Raw genomic sequence first — 20,395 nt, 5'->3', positions numbered from 1 at the left:
TGTGGAGGGGTAGAGAGTGTACCCTTAAATGGAAGCCAATGAATGGCCCTATGTCAGACATGAGTAACATTTTTCTTTGCATCAGGATTCCTTCAGATCATCAGCTTTGAGAACCTAGCATAAGTCATTGTTTCAGAAGGTATAGGTTTGCAGAGTGGAGATTTCCTCCCCTCTTAGGTCCTTGGTTGGCTTCAGCATGTTCTCCTTTTTTATTTCTGATCATGACTCTATGGCTCAATTAGTGTGAAAAAATCACAAAGGTGCTTGATTAGAGATAAGCATTTTCTTATTTTAATATACAGAAACATTTCTTATTGAATTATCATTATGGTTTAGTCACTAAGATGTGTCAGACTCTTGTGACCCCATGGACTGTAGCTAGCCAGGCTCCTCTGCCCATGGGATTCTCCAGGCAAGAATACTGGAGTGGGTTGCTATTTCCTTCTTCAGGGAATCTTTCCGACCTTGCAGTCGAACCCGGGTCTCCTGCATTGCAGGCAGACTCTTTACCAACTGAGCTAGGAGGGAAGCCCCGACCTGGTCCACAGCCTTGATTAAAATGGCCCTTTTTCCCTGGTCATGAATCTTGTTCCATAAACGGGTCCTTCTCAGACTTGTACAGTGCTCTAGGCTTTGAATACCTAAACTCCTGTGAATTTTTTCTTTACCTTTTCTAGAAAACATGCTCAGGCAAGTGCCAAAGTGCCCAGGAAGAAGAGAAAAATGGTTAAATTACAAAAAGTTGTTTAATTTCTATTTTTCATATAATATTGTTTCCCAAATTGATGCAGGCTCTATCTTGGCCAAGTTTCTGGCTTTTTTTTTTTTTTAAATTCCTATAATAGAATAGCTCTAAATGGCATTATATTTGAGAATTGGAAATCTTGAATTTTCTATGAATATTTTTGCATTCAAGCATTTATAACTGTTCCTCACAATTTCATAGAGTGAAAAAAATACACTTAGAAATGAAAAGAATTTGTAACTTCAGTCAATAACTCTATTGATAATAATATTTGTATAGTTATTCTATAGATTTTGTAGCAGTCTGCAATGGTTTTAATTTCCCTCTATGAAAATGACTTTCTTGAAGCTTTATATAACATTACATATTTAAAAATAAAAACATTCAGAATAATAATATAAAATATGCAGTTGGTATATTAAATGGACTTTATTTGATTTTATCATGTACTTATATATATCAGGAGAAGTCAGTAGCAACCCACTCAGGTACTCTTGCCTGGCAAATCCCATGGACGGAGGAGTGTGGTAGGCTGCAGTCCATGCGGTCACAAAGAGTTGGACACGACTGAGCGGCTTCACTTTCACTTTTCACTTTGATGCATTGGAGAAGGAAATGGCAACCCACTCCAGTGTTCTTGCCTGGAGAATCCCAGGGACGGGGGAGCCTGGTGGGCTGCTGTCTATGGGGTCGCACAGTCAGACACAACTGAAGTGACTTAGCAGCAGCAGCAGCATATATATCAGTTATCTGTGTTTTTTTTCCATTTATTTTTATTAGTTGGAGGCTAATTACTTTACAATAATGTAGTGGTTTTTGTCATACATTGACATGTTATCTGTTCTGTTTTTAAAGAAGAAGGAATTGAGGCAAAGAAAAATAAGGTTCTTACTCAAGAAATCTTCAACTCTTGGTATGATTGATTTAGTTTTAGATGTTTCATTTGAAAAAAATTGATATAAGGAAGGTTTTCATTCTGAGTGGGTGGTATTTTAGGCTTGTTCTGGTGATGTGCCTTCTTTGTTTAGATACTGGAACTCTTATCTGATCATTGAGTATTAATTTTTTCTCAAGTCATCAAGCACATCCTGCTTTGTGATTTTCTTCCAGGCGTCAGGAATTTCACCTTTATTGATAAATCTTTTGTGATATTTTTCTTCTAGCTTTGATCTGAAGTGACAGACAAACCATTTCCAGTATGGTTGGGTGGATGTGTCTGGGGTGATGCTCCTGCTCCTCGATAGGTTTTATATGGGATTCTCCTGCCGTCTTTGAAAACCAAAAAGAATCACTTGCCAACAGACTAGTATAGTAATCAATGACAAACTGGTCTGTTTGATACCACCACCATCCACCGAGAGCCTCTGGATGGTGGAAGGGAACACTGTGGTCTCCTTCATGGGTAGGGATTGTGTTCGTACAAATTGCTTTACAGAAGGGACACTATTTCTAGCAGCCATAGAGATGTTCAGAGAGCATTTTCTGGATTTCAGGAATCATTTCTTCTACAAGTCTAGACAAACAGTTCTGTTTTACCTTCTTCATTTCAGGATCCAAAGCTTTACTCATGGCCTCTTTGAGAAACTTGATATCTTTTATCTCCTGGTGTTCAATGCTTATCAAGTCTTTTCATGGGAAGATCAAATTACTCCCCAGGTGATCACAGAACAAATCTAACTACCCAGACACTGTGCTCCTTTTATCTTTATATTGCTGTAGATGCATGTATAGCTGAGAGGATGGCATTCTTGATGTCATCTAAACTCATTTGTAGAAAATTCTTTATTTTTCTACTTCCTGTGTCAGAAAAATATGTTTTAACATGCTTTTCAATGTAATTCTTAAAGAGTGATTTTGGATGATGAAGGCACTGCCAGTAGTTATCAAAATTTTCCTCTTCTGCCAGAGAAATGAGAATGTGTTTCTCCAGGTTAGCTCTGTTTTCATTGAATGCGCGGCAGGTGGTTCGAATGTCCCCAGCAATTTTGAGGGCCATGTTTTTCCTTATGGTGCTGGAGACAGCAGGTGTGAGTTTGTTCCACAGAAAATCAACAAATGTTTAAACTGAAGTTGCTCCTTGATAAGAGATCTTAAAGATCATGAAGAAATCATCTTTCTTGCTTTGCAGATAGTTTACAGGATCATTTGTCCTCTTGGATGCCTTGTGCATCTCCTTAAAATTCACTGATGCTCTTTGGAATAAACACAATGATAAGTCTATTTCATATCTTCTTGTAAATGTGTATCTTTTCTGAGTGTGTGCAGACTTCACCTCCTCTTCTATTATTCTCAGGATTTCATAGAAATAAATTTGATTGTAATCACACTTTTGCTGAGATATTTTATTAACAGTTTCATTAACTTTTGAAATAATGCAGTCAGTAGTCATATTTGTGGAGTGTATATCCTGGGCATCTATTTTCACTGTTGAGAGTCCCCAATAATTCCTGTTCATCTTAACATGTTTGTCATAATTGATTTCAAACTCTTCTCCAGAATAGTTCTTCAGTATGATTGCCATGTCTTTTTCCTTTTTGAAATAATCAAAAAGGATGTCCTCAGATTCCACTTCAATTGCAGGCTCTTTGGCTGGAGGGTGACTTGAGGACACGTCATAGACCCATTTTTCCCAAAATGGGTTGAATTTCTCATGGAGCTCTTCCTCACTCAGTTGGGTGCCCTTTAGCAATAAAGTGAAATTCTGGCTTTTTTCCAATAATTCCTTTTCATAACCTGACTTTTTGTTATCCAGTTTTTCTTGATTTTTTTTGAAACTAAAAAGTTCTTTGACTTTTCTTTGGCCATCTAAAATTAGTGCCTCTTTAAGGGTTATTAGTTTATTTTCAAAATTTCCTTTCCACTGAACCAGTACTTCACTATCTGGGTCTTCATTAAAATATTTTTCAAGTTTTTGCTTGATGGCTTCATATATCTGTGTAACTGGAGCCTCCAAGGTATATGTTTCAAGTGTCTGGATTTTTCCATTCTGAATCTGGTTGATCAGCTGGTCCTGTAATTTCTGCACATGACTCCTCAGCTCCCACGTCCAGTAGTTATATATGGTTTCCAGTTTGCTCATAGCCATGACTTGAGTGTTCCTGAAGCTGAAAATAAAGTTCTCATTCAGTAGGGCTCTCCACAAATCTTGAACTCGGAATTTTACATCTGATATCTTCATGATGCTTCCCCTAGATTCCTGTTGGGCAGTCCCAAGAATTCTGCTTTTTAGTTCCTGAACATTGTGGCTGTAGCAAGGATTGGGTGGGGCCATTGGGGGATTGCCATCCCAGAGGTGAGCAAAGTAGTAGATGTGGGTATTGGCATCAAACTTAATGACATCACTAAAGCAGTTTACATCAGAACACTGCTCTTCTTCAGCTGCTAATGCTGCCATTTGGTCCAATCTCTGCTCTAGCTGCCTTCTTCCTTCCATAGTTTGGTCTTTAGCTGTAACCTCCCCCACATTCTGATGGACAAAGAGGCAACTGGGAGAGATTTTTACTTGTTTCATTCTCAGAAAAGCTTGGACAACTATTTGTAGAATATCTTGCATTTCTGATGGATTCTCACCCAGAATATTGATCAGAGTCAAGTTTCCAAGTCCGATGACAAAGGTTGCCAACTCATTGTCATGATTCTGGGACTTGTTGCTGAGTTCTGGGGCTCAAAGTCCCTCTGTGTCCACAACAAGCACAAAGTCAAAGCCAAGTTCCTCTGTGAATGTCTCCTCTACTTTCAGAAGCTGCATGTAGGCCCCCCGAGTACACCTCCCAGCACTGACAGTGAACTGCAGCCCAAAAAGGGCATTCAGCAGAGTGGACTTCCCTGAACTCTTCAGGCCAAGGACAGAGAGAACAAAGAGCCGCTTGTCTCCAAGTTTCTCAGAGAGCTTGTCAAAAACAGCTGCCACCTACCTCACGGGCACATATGAAACATCCCCATCCATCAGGTCAATGGGAACACCAGATATCATCAGATCTGCAGCAATGTGGGGAAGGGAGAGAAATAGGGTGTCTTTCATGGGTGAAGTTTCTTCCAGAGCTTCATAGATCTGGCCAGCTTCTCTAAGAATGTGCTCAATTCCCAAGGTACAGTCATTAAACTCTCTGGAAATAGCTTCTATCCTCTTTTGCCAGTCTTTCAGAGAGCTACTGTTTGTGGCCTCTTGCTTTTGTTTTTGAACCAATGCCTTTTTCTTCTCATTTAGATTTTCCAAGTGTGTGCAGTCAGGTTGTCCAAAGCTACATTCAGCCATTGGAGGAAGGAGAGTTTGGTGTGAGTTTCTGAATGATTTTGGAGAATTTTAAGGACAAAATGCATTAAAGCACTGAGAGGAAAGGTTTTTCACAACTGTTCCTGTCTTATCATTTGTTTCTCTGTCTCAGTCTCACTTTTATGTTGTTCAATGCTGCAATTCCCCTTTTCTCTCAGGTGATAGAGTTCTCTGTCCTTTTCACACCAACGTTGCCACAGTTTTCCCTGAAGAGGTAGTAAGTTTTCCTTGACCTGATGTATTTCCATTTCTCTCACTAGGGTCATTAGATTCTCTGCCTTTTCTTTGGCTTCGTTACAATCTCTCTGGTCTTCATCAATAAGCATTCCTTGCTTGCGAGCAACTTGGGCACAGTTCTCCAGGCTGAGTGCACTGTTAGAGAGCTTCAGCAAATGTCCAGTTGTAGTTGTGAACTCCCCTATTAATTCTGCCTCATTTCTGTTCCTGATCCCAATTCTCACTCTTGGGCCAGATTTATCAACTGTGACTTTTCCTTTATCATCAAGCAAAAGATTAAAGGTTTCGTTGACTGACACATGTCACTGACTATTTTTCGGTTTGCTTTATTGTCATCAGAAGTTGACATGAGGACCACAATTATGGAAGAGACTTTCTGAAAAAAGGCAAGCTGCTTCTCATGTTCCTTTGCATCTCCATGAAGATTGGTAAAGGTCAAGCACTTGTCAAATCTGTCCTGCTCTTCCCCCCCAGGACAGAACCAGGCGACTTCCACCACTCCTCCCATCAAGAGACAGTCTCTGCTGCTGCTTTTGCAATGTCGGTGAAAAAAGACATCATGTTTGCGTTCACTGAGAAGGCAATTCATGATCTGAGATTTGGAGGCAGAGAAACCATTTCCAACTCTAATAAAGGACACAATGGGGACAGAAACATGACACATCCGTTGATTCTTATAATTGTCCTTCTCCCCTTTTATTGATTTCCCTTCTTGCTGCCAGCTCCTTCGAATTTGACTGAGAGACCAGAGAGAGAATTCAATTTGAGCACTGCAAGGATTAGTTATGAGAAGGGGGAGTGCAAACTGACAAATGGAAAGTTTGTCCAAAATATATTGTCTGGCAAAATCATCTGCACAGTGAAGAATTGCCATCTGAATATCCATAGGGTGAACATAGGGTCTGAGATTAGTGGCTGCTGAAGGCTTAGTAAGTCTAACACTTTCTTCAAGTAGATCTTCATATGGATCAAAAGCCTCCTTTTCTTGATTTGAGGTGCTTGAATAGACTTGGTTCTCTGTGTATTCTTCATGTTTGATGATCAGGTATCTCAGCCCATAATCCAGCATCAATAACTTCTGTAGGAAATAGAAGGGAAGTTCTCTTCCAGAGCAGGGCTGGGTGTTGTACACAGAAGTCTTACGGATCAGTTGGATGTTAGCTCTGCTCATTTTTCTTGGGTAGTAATGTTCTAGGCCTAGACGCTCGAGTAAGTCTTGCAAGGCTCCATTTTCTATGACTTCCTCCTTTTTATTTTCATTATCTTGTGGTTCATTGTGCTCTTTCTTTTCATGGAAGACACTTTGCAATTGTTTTCTCACCTCTTCCTCTGGCAATGAAGAGACAATAGCCTCATAATTCCCATCAATGAGCAGTCTCAAATCTTTTTCTAGGTTTTCCCAATCATGATCTTCAGGTTTGGTGAGGACATATACAACTTCTTTAGTCAAAGATTGTCCCATGTGATGTTTTATCAATGCCAACTGTTGTGTTTTCTCCTCTGGAGAAACAGCTTTGATGCCCACTGTTGCTGTCAGACCTGTGAGCACCAGGAATGCCTGAGCCCTGTAGTTGCAAATATTTTTGAGCTCTTGGTATTTATTTTGTGCAATTTGCATTTTATCCAATAGGAAGTCTAACTCATCATGCCCCAGGAGATACTGAAATATATTGTGAACTACATGATATCTGCACCAGATGCTATCAAAAGTAGCAAGATGTGTGTGTCTGGCTTCCCCGTTTCTTGGAGGTATTTCAAGAAGGAGCGAAGAGACAAGCTGACTTCATAAGTCAGCTTTCTTTGAGCTTTCTCCACCAACTCTGTGGATTCGGAGTTGGCCTTTACTTCCCTAAGGTCATTCTGTGTTTTTTTAAATATTTCAATTAACTCAGAAAATTGGGTGATATGGACATTGTCTTCCCTTGGTTCTGACTGAAATATCCACTGCATAATGGAATGAGCCTGAGGAAAGTTTGTTACTGTATAGATGTGAGGATCTAAAAGACTGCTCAACTGAGATTTAATAAATTCAGTTCCATCACTGGAAGATTTTTTGCAAAAGTTAACAATGTTTACCAGAAAATTCTGCAGACCCCAGTCTTTGAGGCATATATTAGTCCAAATGGTATAACTTTCAGTTTTTTGACTCAATCTTTGCATGAAATTTATCAGCCTTCTAAGTTGTTCTTCAGGATCAAAAACTTTCCAGGATTTCACATCCTCTAGGAAAATCCTAGCCTCCCTCTGAATACTCAGTAATTCTTCTCCCTCCTATATCTGGGCGGTGAGTTCAGTCAGAATAGTATAGCTGTCTTTCAGGCAGTTAGCTACTTTAAGAGGATCCTTAAAATCACTTCTGTGGCTAGAGAGGACAATGTCCCAAACAGGTACCAGCTGAAGTCCATGGTCAATGACAAACCAGGTTTGATTATTGTCAAGTAGACCAGCTTTCCAGCCCCAAAATCCATTTGCTTCTGGTGGGCCACCTGTCTGGGCCACAGAAAATTGGACTTTGGTTTGGAGATTTTGGAAGGTTTTTCTCTGAGAGGCTTTTTTCGAATGAGAGTTTGACACATCCAAATCTGTACCAAAGTTCACTCTAAAGCCCCTGTAACTGCCCCTTATGTAAATATCCAGGGCCTCTGCTGCTTGCTGTTTCACTTCTGCCAGCTGCTCTTTTTGGAAACCCTCTGAAATGGCTTTCCACCAGTAGATTCCTCCCAGGTGCAGAGGGCCCTGGTTAGCATGAGAGCCAAACCTCTGGAAGAAGGCTTCAGTCCTATGCCTCAGCAAGAGTAGTTTGTCTGGGTCTTCTGAATGACTCAAAAGGTCTTCAATGTATTTTAAACCCTGGAGAGCAGCATTGGATAGTTGGAGTTGGTCAATGGGAAAGATGCAGGAGGCCAGTGGGATACAGATGAACTTGGTTGAGCAGAAATATGAGTGTTTAGAATGTGACTGTTGTATTTTCTTGGATTCTGAATGCATGCTCTGATCCATACCAGCTTCCAGGCTAATTCCCCAACCTCCACACTTTGCTAAGGCAGTTACACTGAAGCCCAGCTTCTCTACAGTCTGAGTGAACATGGATTCTTCTTGAGAAGATGTAAATTCCTTCACTTCCACCCGTGTACCCTGATTAGGGCCACGGAGTACAAACTCCTTGGGGACACAGATTAGCTCTTCTTTCTTCTCTATAAGACACCTTTGGTCACTGGTTTTGTAAATTCCCTGTAGGGCTAGTCCTCCAGATGCATGTCTCACCAATTCTCTATCTGAAAGATTCTTCCTGTGAGAAAGTGCCCCTTGCATGAGGTTGAGTTGTCTCTGCATATCTTCCATGACTTCTCCCAGGGGCTTTTCAGGAGATGGCTTGAACTCTTTGGGGATCTCCATTGTTTGCCTCAGATCTGCTTCCTTTTTCCTCACTGCCTCTTCCTGTTGTTGCCTCCCTTCTGACAGCATTTCTCTTTGTTCCTGCGGAGCCTGTTCTGCCTCCTGCCTTTTCTTTAGATTCCACCCAAGACTCCTGTAACTCTGAAAGAGTATTTGAGTGTGATAAGTTAAGCAGTTTCTCCAGGGCCTTTTTCTCTCAAGAATGTTGCACCTGGCATTTCAGTTTCTGGAGGTCTTTTTCTTCTAGGTGTTTGTAAGGCATGGGCAGAAGTCACACCGAGGTGTTCCTGCAGCTTTGACAACTAGTACTCAACTGCCAGTCCTATTTTCTGAGCATCTCTTGGAGATCTTGTCTATTTTTGCCTCTAAACAGGGGTTCATTGGGCATAGACTCTGCTGTGTCCATGGCTGTGGGAAGAAAAGACAGTCAGGTAGCCTGTGGCATGTTAATATGCAGAATACTGTGATTAATTTAGAGATATTAGTTGCTTTTGTATACAGTAATAATGAACTATCAGAAAAAAAAATTCAGGGAACATTTCCACTTATATTCACAGTAAAAAGAATAAAATACCAGGGGATAAACTTAACAAAGAAGGTGAAATACCTATATTCTGAAAATTATAAACACTGATTAAGGAATATGAAAGTGATAAAAAGGAATGGAAAGATATCCTGTGTTCCTTGATTAGAAGGATTAATGTTGTTAAAAATCATCGTATTACCCAAAGCAATCTATAGATTTAATGCAATCACTATCAAAATACCCAGGACACTTTCACAAAAGTAGGACAAAATGGTTCTAAAATTTTTTTTGGAACCACAAAAGACTCAATTGCCAAAGCTGACTGGAGGAAAAAGTATAGCTGGATGTATCACGTTCCCTATTCAGACTTTACAACAAGGCTACATTAATCAAAACAGCATGGCATTGGCATAAAAGGAAACACATGGATCAATTTAACAGAATTCAGAGCCCAGAAATAAACCTACACACTTATGGTCAATAATCTATGACAAAAGAGGTGAGAAAACAATGGAAAAAAGATAATTCCAATAAGTGGTGCTGGGAAAATTGGATAGCTACAGTAAAAGAATATTAGGAAAAAATAGGCAAGGAATAAATAGATGTTTCTCCATGGAAGACACATAGATGACGATCAGGCACATGAAGTCACTCAACATTGTTAATTGTTAGGGAAATGTAAATCAAAACCATAATGAGGTATCACTTCAAACCAATCATAATGGCCATCATCATATAGTCTACAAATAATAAATGCTAGAGAAGATGTGGAAAAAAGGGAACCCTTGTGTACTGTTGCTGAGAATTTAAGTTGGTTTAGCCACTATGGAAAGGATTGTAGAGTTTCCTCAAAAATGGAAAATAGGATCACAGTATTACCCAGCAATTCCACTCCTGGGTATATATGTAAAGGAAGTGAAGACAGGATATTGAAGAGATATATGCACCCCCATGATTACTGCATCGTTATTCACAATAGCCAAGATATGGAAACAGCCTAAGTGTCAGTCCATGGCTTAATGGATAAAGGATATGCGACACAGCAGGCACACATGTGTACAGAGACACAGATTCACAGTGGAATTTTATACACGAGAAAGAGGGCAATCCTGCCATTTGTGTGTGACAACATGAATGGACCTTGAGTGCATTATGCTAAGTGAGATAAGACAGACCAAAAAGGAGAGATTCTGTATAATCTCACTTATATTTGGAATCTAAGCCAAACTTGTAGAACAGAGTAGTATGGTGGTTACTAGGGGTTGGAAGGTGTAGGTATTAGGGAGATACTGTTTAAAGGTACAAATGTGCCATCAGTAGATAATTAAGTCCTAGAAATCTAGGCTTCCCTGGTGGCTCAGAGGGTACAGAATCCGCCTACAATGCAGGAGACCTGGGTTTGATCCCTAGGTTGGGAAGATCCCCTGGAAGAGGGCATGGCAACCCACTCCAGTATTTTTGCCTGGAGAATCCTCACAGACACAGGAGCCTGGTGGGCTACAGTCCATGGGATCGCAAAGAGTTGGACACGACTGAGCGACTAAGCATAGCACATAGCACACATAGTGATTATAAACAATATACTGTATTATAAACTTGAAAGTTGCCAAGGGACTTTATCTTAATTGTTCTCACCACAATAAAGAAATGGTAGTGTGATGTGATAGAGGTGTTAGCTAACTCTATCTTGGTCATATGGCAATATAAAAATGTATCATATGAGCACATTGTATACCTTAGACTTATGCAAGGTTATATGTTAATTTATCTCAATAAATAAAATGCACTTCTTAGCTGATTTATACTTGACACCCACTACTCACTCTTCCTCTGACACTAGTTAATATAATTATATTATATATGTCTATTTTAGATTATAAACTATATATGTATAATCAAATTCTCTTTATCTATTGATGCCACCTTAATGTGTGTATGTAGAACCAAATTCTCTTATATTCAGTGTTTTCTCAATGTTATGTTTTTAACCCCACTGTCTTTGAGACATTATATGAGATGAGATTTCACATGTTTCAACTTCACACATAATTCAGGTTTCCTCTCTTCTTGTATTTCCTGTCCTACTGAATGTCACTATTATAATCCTATGCATCCTTCTTCCTCCTAATGTGAATGTAGTTTCATGTCTTTTCAAATTATCCTTTTCAGTCTATCCTAAATCTCAATTCTTTTTAATCCCCTACCAGTTCTCCCTTAGATTTTGCCTTCGTTTTGTCTTTATTGAATCATATAATTGTCATCTCATCTTAAAGTCATTTTGATTTTGTGCTTTCCATCTTCCCCAGTGTCACTAAAATTTGAATCTAAATTTAATGGCAGACTCAGTAATTCAAAAAACAACTTTTCTGGCCTTCTCTGGTGGACAGTGGTTAGGAATCCGCCTTGCAATGCAGGGAACACTGGTTTGATCCCTGGTCCAAGAAGATCCCATATGCCACCGAGCAACTAAGCCTGTGCACCACAACATCCGCACCTGTGCTTAGAGCCCACAAACCACAGCTACTGAGCCCATGTGCTGCAGCTACTAAAACCCATGTGCCCTAGGGGCTGTGCTCCACAGTAACAGAAGCCACCACAATGAGAAGCCCTGGGTATGTATGCAAAGGAAGTGAAGACAGGATATGGATGAGATACACGCAGTGTGCATGTGCACACTGCAACTAAAGTAGCCCCCACTTACTGCAACTAGAGAAAGCCTGCACACAGCAATAAGGACCCAGCGCAGCCAAAACATAAATTCATTGAAAAAGAGAACAACCTTTCCAACTGAGTTATCTAAAATATCTAGATAAATTTTTAAGACAAATTCTTTGACGTCTCAAGGAATTTAATAGATAGTGAAATAATATCTGATGGAAGAGGTAAATAAATTTGAAGCAAGTGAAACACTTCCATTACAAATTAAAGATAACATTTAGGATACCTTGGCATATACCTCAGAAGACAAAGGAAATTCACAATCAAACATATCACAGTGAAACTGTAAAAAATACAATAGGAAAAGCAAAACATTTAGAGAAAAGGAGATTTTTTAAAATTAATGTATTTTAATTGGATAATAATTACTTTACAATATTGTGATGATTTACCATACATCAACATGAGTCAGTCACAGGTATATAGGTGTCCCCCACAATTCTGAACCCCCTTCCCACCTTCCTCCCCACCCTATCCTGGGTTGTCCCAGAGCACCTACTTTGGATGCTCTGCTTCATGCATCGAACTTGCACTGGTCATCTGTTTTACATATGGTAATGTACATGTTTCAGTGGTATTCTCTCAAATCATCCCACCCTCACTTTCTCCTACAGAGTTTAAAAGTCTGTTTTTTATATCTATGTCTCCCTTGCTGGCCTGCATGTAGGATCATTGGTACTGTTTTTCAAAATTCCATATATATGTGTTATCATACAGTATTTGTCATTCTCTTTCTGACTTACTTCACTCTGTATAATAGGCTCCAGGCTCATCCACCTCATTAAAACTGACTCAAATGCATTCTTTTTAATAGCTGAGTAATATTTTATTGTGTACATTTACCACAACTTCCTTATCCATTCATCTGTCAGTGGACATCTAGTTGCTTCCATGTCCCAGCTATTGTAAATAGTGCTACACCAAACACTGGGGTACATGTGTCTCTTTTAATTCTGGTTTCCTTGGAGTGTATGCCCAGCAGTGGGATTACTGGGTGGTATGGCAGTTCTATTCCCAGTTTTTTAAGGAATCTCTACACTGTTCTCCATAGAGGCTGTCCCAGTTTGCATTCCTGCCCGCAGTGTAAGAGCATTCCCTTTTCTCCACACCCTCTCCAGCATTTATTGTTTATAGACTTTGATGATGGCCATTCTGACCAATGTGAGATGATACTTCATGGTGGTTTTGATTTGCATTTATCTAATAATGAGTGATGTTGAGCATCTTTCCATATGTTTATTAGCCATGTGTATGTCTTCTTTGGAGAAATGTCTTTTTAGGTCTTTTGCCCACTTTCTAGGATTAGATTGTTCATTTTTCAGGTATTGAGCTACATGAGCTGCTTGTATATTTTGGAGACTAATTCTTTGTCAGTTTTTCATTTGCTATTACTTTCTCCCATTCTGAGGACTGTCTAAGAAAAGAGGGTTTATCTTCAAATAATAATTAGAGAGAATGATGACCTTAACAGTGCTGATGGAAGCCAGAAGGCAATAGGATGGAGTATTAAACCTACTGACAGAAAATAGCTGATAAAGTTGGATGCTATACAGAGTTAAAAATATCCTTCCAGAATTATGGTGGAAGAAAAACATAATTGCAAAGAGCACAGTAACAGAATTTGTTACCTGGAAATGCACATTGAAGGAACTACTAAGGCATGTTTTTTTCAGGAGGAGGAAAATATCACCAATGAATAATCAGAGATGCAGGAAAAGATGGTGAGCAACAAATGAATAAATATATGAAAAAATATAAGTAAATATATAAAACAGTGGGGTTTAAAATACATGATGGCAATTGCATTTAGGCTGGAGTGTGCAGCTAAATGGATTTAAAGGACCCTCAGTTCCTTGAGGTATTTGAGAGGAAAGTCAAAGATTCTATTGATTTTGTAGAATATATGTTGCCATTTCTAGTACAGTCTCAAATATAAGAGTCAAGAATATATAACTGTCAACACAATAAAATAAAATAAGAAACATGTGATTATATAACTTATCAAAATTTGTGGGCTACAGTGAAAGCCATGCTTAGAGGGAAATTTACATTGAATGCATACATAACAAAAGAATAATTATATGAAAACAATAATCTAAGTATCCATCTGAGGAAATGAAGAGAGAATAAAATCCAGATAAGCAAGAGAAAAGAAATAAGAACTGAAAAACCAATAAAATTGAAAACAGGAAATCAACAAAAAAAAATCAGTAAAAGTATATATAACACGATTCTTTAGAAATAGCAACAAAACTAATAATTCAGACTGTGAAAAGAGGGAAGATACAAATTACTAATATCAGAAATAAAATAGGGGTTATGGATATGAATTCTATAGACATTGAGGATGAAAAAAAGAGTACTATGAAAAACTTTGCTCTCACATTTGATAGCCTAGATAAAATATATCAATTCCTTGGAAGACAATAAACTATTAAGCTTACATGAGAGGAAATAAATTATCTGAATAGGTCTGTGTCTGTTAAAAAAATTGAATCAATATTTAACAGCCATCTGTTCGGTAGTTAGAAAAGGGAAAAGGAGTCCTGAATGGCGGTGGCTAAAAGACCCAGAAGGGAAAAGCCCGTGAAATAGAACAAAGGAAGGTCCGAAGACCAGAGTGAGAACCTCAGGTAAAACAAACAACACTCCTGGCCGGCCCAATTTACATAGGGCAGGCCCAGGGGAAAAAAATATAAAAAGAGGAGCCAAAGCTATCTTGTGCTGTCTCTCTCCCACGCCCTGGGGTGCTCTTCTCTTCGCGTCTTTGGGTCGACATGCCCTCACACCTCAAAGATGGATTTTCCTGCTATCTTCTAAGTAAAATAGAGCTGTAACACTGAGCTGTAACACTGATTTGTCTAAGAGCTGTAACACGGTCTGTCCAAGACCCGAGAGCTGTGACACGCCGAGGGGGAGCTTTAATGTCCGTCACTCCAAATATTTGTTGTGATGAGACAAAAACCGAGGAGCATACACTCGCCTGATATCTATGGTGCCATGACTCGGGTTTAACCTGGCGGAAACAACCACCGGGCGGAAGAGGCCAAGCACAGCAGTAGCCCAACTCAGCGAAGCTCCCGTGGTAGAAGTGGAAAGTGAAGAAAACCCACCGCTAGGGAAGTGACAAGAGGCCCATCGTGCTGGAAATCAGGACAGCGAAAAACAAACTTAGCAAAAAGCTCACGCGGCTCAGTCTCAGATTCCCGAAGACCTCCAGTTAAGGTAGGAGATCCTCGCTCCTGTGGCTGGAGGGAAATATGCCTAATGAAATATTAATTCCTTTACAATCTCTGTTTCTTGTTTCCTTGAACCCCCTGAGAACAAGTGGGCGGCATTGGGCACAATTGAGGGACTCTGGAGAGGCTACTCCTCAGCATGTCCCAAAGGCGCTATCTGCTGAGCCCCAGTTACCCAAGCCGGTGGGGGTTCTTCTGTCCTTATTCTTCTTTGTGCCAAGGATCAGACCAATGAAAACTGAGCACCGGTCAGATATTTAGCAAATTTCCCAGCGGGCTATGAAGGGGATTCCTTGGCACGTTTTTCCCACTGCTTTTTCCTCCTGTCCTTCAGCTCTCTCTCCCGGGACTTGAGCCTGACCAAAACTCAGGATGCCCGGCTCCAGGACCTAATGAAGCTCAGGCTCTGATGTCTCATTGCAAAAATACAGTGAGAGACAAAGCAATAGGTAGCAAAGAGGTAGACTTGTTAAGATTCAGAGAGAAGCACCCATTCTACAGGGTAGGGGCCATGGAATGTGGCCTGGCTAGCTTTTGCAAGTGGGGTGAATTCATATGCTAATGAGTGGGAAGATCATCCCAGCCACTGGGGAATCACCCACTCCTCCATCTTTTGACAGTGCCTTAGAACTTTGTCCTGCCACCTCTGGGTTTGTCTTTTGGCTTACAGATTGGGAATTAAGGTTTACTTGAATTTGACTTGTCATCTTGGACCCAGTTGATTTTAATCGGTTATGCCCTTGTGCTATGTCATTCTTTCAAATATTGTGCTCTGCCTCCTTCCCTCCTGTTTCATGCTCCTTTCCTCAGCCCCATCCCAGCCCACAATGTTGCCTCTACAATCTTATAGAGGGACAACCAGAAAGTAGCTGGCCTTGGGAGGGAAGTACTGTATAATATCCAACCCCTTAATCCTACCAAGCACTGGTCATGCTAGAGACCTTGGGGACACCCAAACTCCAGTCCAGGGGTCCCAGGAGGTCATCACACCTATGACCTGCCTAGGGATCTGGTCCTCGAACGGTTGTCACACCTCAATCTGCTCGGGGATCCTCCAGTCCCAGGGGTCCCAGGAGGTCATCACACCTCAACCTGCCCAGGGACCCAATTCTCAGGAGGGCGTCATGCATCGACCTGCCCAGGGGTTCGATCTCTAGGAGGCTGTCATGCCTCAGCCTGCCTGGGGATCTGCACCCTGACCTGGGGACGCCTGGCTCTCAGGTTGCAACAGTACTGGGTAGGATAAGCTTCAGAAAGCCTATTAGTTCTTCTTTTCTTTTCCTTTTCCTCCTTGTCATGACTGTCTTTTGCGGGGAGCCGGCCTGCTCAAGGCCCAAAAAGGCCCTGGGAAAGCCTTGAAAGAGGCCATTCCCTGTCCCGCCACCCCATGATAAAGTAGTAAAACATTTGCCGGGTCTCCTTTGTTCTTCCTTGAGAAAAACATAGTAGTGACCTTCACTTAGCAGTTTATCTTGGAATGTGAAAAAAGGAATGTAAGCTTCTGCAATCACTTAAGACAAATAATTGTATTGATGTGACAAAAACCAGATGGCATTTTTATGAACTATGTTTTCTGCTTGTACTAGTATAAAGGTAGCTGTTTTACTCAATAAAATCACTGACTTGCCTAAAGAGCATTCAGTCCTCTCGACCCCATTCTTTACTATCGGCTTTTTCTCAGGCTTCCGTGCTGTTGCGGTTGGGACTTGTCGTCTTTGCCGGCTGGTCCCGGCGGTCTTTTTTTTTTTTTTTTTTTTATTAGTTGGAGGCTAATTACTTCACAACATTTCAGTGGGTTTTGTCATACATTGATATGAATCAGCCATAGAGTTACACGTATTCCCCATCCCGATCCCCCCTCCCACCTCCCTCTCCACCCAATTCCTCTGGGTCTTCCCAGTGCACCAGGCCCGAGCACTTGTCTCATGCATCCCACCTGGGCTGGTGATCTGTTTCACCATAGATAGTATACATGCTGTTCTTTTGAAATATCCCACCCTCACATTCTCCCACATAGTTCAAAAATCTGTTCTGTATTTCTGTGTCTCTTTTTCTGTTTTGCATATAAGGTTATCGTTACCATCTTTCTAAATTCCATATATATGTGTTAGTATGCTGTAATGTTCTTTATCTTTCTGGCTTACTTCACTCTGTATAATGGGCTCCAGTTTCATCCATCTCATTAGGACTGATTCAAATGAATTCTTTTTAATGGCTGAGTAATATTCCATGGTGTATATGTACCACAGCTTCCTTATCCATTCATCTGCTGATGGGCATCTAGGTTGCTTCCATGTCCTGGCTATTATAAACAGTGCTGCGATGAACATTGGGGTGCACGTGTCTCTTTCAGATCTGGTTTCCTCAGTGTGTATGCCCAGAAGTGGGATTGCTGGGTCATATGGCAGTTCTATTTCCAGTTTTTTAAGAAATCTCCACATTGTTTTCCATAGTGGCTGTATTAGTTTGCATTCCCACCAACAGTGTAAGAGGGTTCCCTTTTCTCCACACCCTCTCCAGCATTTATTGCTTGTAGACTTTTGGATAGCAGCCATTCTGACCGGCGTGTAATGGTACCTCATTGTGGTTTTGATTTGCATTTCTCTAATAATGAGTGATGTTGAGCATCTTTTCATGTGTTTGTTAGCCATCTGTATGTCTTCTTTGGAGAAATGTCTGTTTAGTTCTTTGGCCCATTTTTTGATTGGGTCATTTATTTTTCTGGAATTGAGCTTCAGGAGTTGCTTGTATATTTTTGAGATTAATCCTTTGCCGGCAGTCTTTGAGATGGGAAATAAGCAATTCACTTCCTGGCAGACACCCTTGAGATGCATCCTTGATAGCTGAAGCTGTTCGATCCTCTAACTCCGAGGAGGAGTCACTTAAAATTCTTTTGTGTCACTGCGTGGCCACAATATCCACTGGGGGACGAGGAACACTGGCCTGAGGATGGGAGTTTAAATTATAATACCATCCTGCAGCTAGAATTATTCTGCAAAAGACAAGGGAAATGGACGGAGATCCCCTATGTCCAAATTTTCTTTCGACTAAGAGATATGAAGGAACTATGTCTTAAGTATGGGATTGTTGTACGCCCTAAAAGTGAGCCCACTAGGCAAATGGTGTTAGGTACAGGCAACCAAGAGAAGGAACCCCCCCCCCCCCCCCGCCCCCGTGAAGGCTTATCTTCCACAGCTCCCGAGTTGCCTGGTGCTCCTTCCTTGTATCCAAACGTGCCCCCATATCCGGGAGTACACCCTCCACAAAGGCCAGCTCAAGTATGTCCCTTAGTTGAAACTGGAGGAAAATTCGGACCAATCCAGGTCCATAAGCCCATTTCCCTCTTAGAACTAAGACAGATCAAACAAGACCTGGGAAGCTATACAGATGACCCAAGCAAATATTATAGATACGTTCCAACGTATTACCTTGGCCTTTGACTTGACATGGAAGGACATAATGGTCCTATTTAGTCAAACTTTATCTGACCCTGAACATACTGGAGTCTTAAAGGAAGCCCAGAGGTATGCAACAGGGCTTCACATGTCAAGTGATAAATACCCAGTAGGGGAAATTGCAGTCCCCTTCTCTGATCCCAATTGGAATTATAATGACCCTGAGCACATCTGGGAAGGAGATCATTTTTTAATCTGTGTGAAGGCAGGACTGAAAGCAGCCAACAAAAAGTAATCAGCTATGCCCGAGTCTCAGCAATAACTCAGGAGCCCATTGAGAACCCCGTTGCCTTTCTGGAAAGGCTAAAAGAGGCCCTCCAAAAGTTTACCAATCTGGGCTTAGATTCTTATGAGGGACAGGTGATTTTAAAAGACAAATTCCTGTCCCAATGTGCATCAGATATCAGAATTAAGTTACAACAGCTACAGCAGCAGGACTCTGCTGCCTCTCTAGATGAGATGATCCAGACAGCCACCAATACATTTTATAACAGAGAACAGGAGAAGGAGGCCAAGGCCCAGGAGAGGGAGAGAAAGAAAGAGACAAGGCATGCTCATATGCTGGCCACCCTCCAGGAAAGCCCTATGGCACACCCAGATTCCTTGAAGGACAAGGCACGAGACAAACGCCTAATCTGTGGACAGGCGGGGCATTGGGCCAAAGAGTGTCTGAACTGTGACAAGTCTCCTAGAACGCTTGCCACAAATGCCATCAACTGGGACATTGGGCGGCACTCTGCCCTGGGGACCCAAGAGCCTCAAGGTCAAACACCAAGCCTTCTCTCACGATGGTTCAAGAGGACTGAAGTGGCCCGCTCCAGCCAGCCCGCCTGTCACAGATGTCCATCATGGGGCTGGAGTCAAGGGTGCAACTGTATGTGGCAGGTAGGTTCGAAAATTTCTTGGTTGACACAGGGGCTCCCTACTCTGTCTTGATCTCCTACTCCAGAGCCTTCTCCTCCCAAACCTGTACCATTTTGGGTGCTACAGGGAAAACAACTACTAAAAGATTCACCCAAGCACTCCTATGTTGCTGGGATGGACAAATATTTTCCCACCAGTTTCTGGTGGTCCCTGAGTGTCCTACTCCCTTAATGGGAAGTGACATACTCACTAAACTGGGGACCACCCTTGTGATAGGAAGCTTTTCAGTCCCTAGAGCTCTACAGCTCCTGGTTACTACTGAAGAATCCATTACACCTTCTCCAATAGAGAGGGACCAAAAGCTATGGGAGGACAAAATTAACCCCCAGCTGTGGGAGCAGGGAATTCCTGGACAAGCCCACCAAGCTGAACCGGTCATCATTGTCTTCTGGGATCCCACTCAGTTTCCTAACCGAAAACAATATCCCCTCAAGAGAGGCTCGGGAGGGACTACAGCCTTTAATAAATAAATTCCTTGCTTGTGGGCTATTGGTCCCCACCAGTTCACCATGTAACATCCCAATCCTCTCAGTAAAGAAAAAGGACGGAACCTGGCGAATGGTTCAAGATCTCCGGATCATAAATGAAACTGTAGTCCCCCTCCATCCTACAGTACCCAATCCCTATGTAATCTTGGGAGAAATCCCACCCAGTGCCAAGTGGTTTACAGTCTTGGATCTCAAAGATGCATTTTATTTTGCATACCACTGGCTTTTTCCTTTAACTGGAAGGTCCCAGGAGAAAAACACCAACAGATGACTTGGACAGTATTACCTCAGGGGTTCAGAGATAGCCCCCACTTGTTTGGACAGGCCCTTTGCCAGGATCTCCTAGATCTGGACCTGGGACCTAATGGGAAAATATTACAATATGTAGATGACC

The 20,395-nt window shown here is 41.3% G+C and overlaps 1 pseudogene; it reads right to left on the bottom strand.

Annotated features, from left to right (window-relative positions):
• Positions 1-1,487: 1,487 nt before the first annotated feature.
• The window catches only part of LOC122694934, a 42,488-nt pseudogene continuing 23,580 nt past the window's right edge, over positions 1,488-20,395 (bottom strand).

Source organism: Cervus elaphus, chromosome 1 (assembly GCF_910594005.1).
Source record: "Cervus elaphus chromosome 1, mCerEla1.1, whole genome shotgun sequence".
In the NCBI taxonomy this organism is placed as follows: Eukaryota; Metazoa; Chordata; class Mammalia; order Artiodactyla; family Cervidae; genus Cervus; species Cervus elaphus.
Note: the sequence above shows the minus strand (reverse complement) of the source record. Positions and strands in the feature narration are given on the sequence as shown.